Raw genomic sequence first — 2,154 nt, 5'->3', positions numbered from 1 at the left:
ATGAATTCAATGGACCCAGAGCCCTCAAAAGCAGGAGTATGAGGTATAATCAGATCAGAGAAAGGGGCAATGAGGGGCTCCTCACCTCAGCTGTCTATGAGCATTCCCATGTCCTCATGGGCTTTAAAGGTACATTATCTCAGGACATGATGGTCCTGTCAGCCTGGAGGGTCAGCGCTACTGGGAACACATGTTAGGGCAAAGAAGAACAAGGGGTCAAGACCAGACCTGAACAGAGACAGAAAAAGAATCAAATGCTGGTTTGGAAGGGTACTCAAGGGTCTGCCTTTCAACATAATGACCGTCAAGGAGTGGACAGAACTTGCAGGTTCAGGTGTCCAGAAGCAGCGAAAGAGAAGGAAAGCTGAAAGCTCCCGGTTTCTATAGCAAAATTCCTTCCCCAGGAGTTTCCCCTTCCTTTGGGGTTCTCCTGAATCAACCCCAAAGCCATCAGGGCACTCAGCCCCAGGACTCTGTCGTATCTCCTCCCTCCTTCACCTGCAGTAGTGTGCTGAGCCAGTTTGTACTGGATGGTGAGAGCTCATCGTTAGCCTTTCCCAACTCTGCCTTCAGTGACTTCACAATTGGTAGCGTGAAGTTGACCGTGGTGGAGTACCTGAGCAAATGTTACAAATCAGGGACTCCCCCCACCCAGGGGTTGTTAAACATTTACCAGCATTTACCAGTCACAGGCTAAGAGTGAGATAATGATAGGGAGTGTGTGGGGCTTTAAATAGGACGTCAGAGAAGAATTCCAATAAGGTGGCATTTAGGAAAAGACTAGAAAGACATGTAAAAATGAATCACGTAGATATCTGAGGGGCAAGCATTCTTGTCACAGGAAACAGCGAATACAAAACACCTGATGCAGGAGTGTGCTTGGAGTTCAAGGGGCAGGAAAAAAGGATAGTGTGGCTGGAGCAGAGTGAAGAAGAGAGTCATAGGGAATGAGGTCAGAGATGGATGAGGGGGTGAGAGGCAAATCATGAAAGACCTTTCAGATGATTATAAAGAACTTGACTTTTCCTTTGAGAAAAATGGTGAGCCATTGGAGGCTATAGAGCAGTAAAATGACATAAATATAACACAGATTTTTGAAGGTTTTACTCCTTTTAAAAGGGGTGCTTTGTAAAGATAGACTGTTAGAGGCCAATAAGGGTCAAGGCAGTTACAGAAAGACCAATTAAGAGGCTATTGGAGTAATCCAGATGAAACATGGTGGTGACTAGGATAAGAGGGCTGCTGCTGGAGGGATAAGAAGTGGTCGTATTCTGGATATGAATGTGGTAGAATTGTTATTAGCAGGCAGCTTTCAGCTTAATAAAGACAGACCTTCCTAATATAGAGATATAAAAGTCTCCAGTGAAGTACCAAGCTTTTGGGGCCTGGATATAATCAGTAAGAAACCTGATAGCCACTCATCAGAGATACGTAGAAGAGTTTTCTATGCTGGGAGAAGCTTACATCCACTGACCTCTAATATTCTACAATGGCATAGGGGCTTGGTTACACAAGAGAATGTCTGTTCTAATGTGACAACTGAGTTAAGGCTAAGGGAGCAAATAGGGTTGGATATATCTACTAAAATGGCTTCATTTCTGTTGATGTTTTTTCTTAGATTAATTCAATATAAATATTAAATTACATTAAATTATATAATTATATTTGGATATAATATAGTATATGTAATACCTAGTATTATATACAATGTATTAATGCTCATTGAGCGGGGCTTAATATAATTCTGTATGTATATATATGTATCAGTTCAGTTCAGTTCAGTTCAGTCGCTCAGTCATGTCCGACTCTTTGCGACCCCATGAATCGCAGCACACCAAGCCTCCCTGTCCATCACCAACTTCCAGAGTTCACCCAGACTCACATCCATCGAGTCAGTGGTGCCATCCAGCCATCTCATCCTCTGTCGTCCCCTTCTCCTCCTGCCCCAAATCCCTCCCAGCATCAGAGTCTTTTCCAATGAGTCAACTCTTCGCATGAGGTGGCCAAAGTACTGGAGTTTCAGCTTTAGCATCATTTCTTCCAAAGAAATCCCAGGGCTGGTCTCCTTCAGAATGGACTGGTTGGATCTCCTTGCAGTCCAAGGGACTCTCAAGAGTCTTCTTCAACACCACAGTTCAAAAGCATCAATTCTTT

Source organism: Bison bison, unplaced genomic scaffold (assembly GCF_000754665.1).
Source record: "Bison bison bison isolate TAMUID 2011002044 unplaced genomic scaffold, Bison_UMD1.0 scf7180017864329, whole genome shotgun sequence".
Lineage (NCBI taxonomy): Eukaryota > Metazoa > Chordata > Mammalia > Artiodactyla > Bovidae > Bison > Bison bison.
This window is presented reverse-complemented; position numbering follows the sequence as displayed.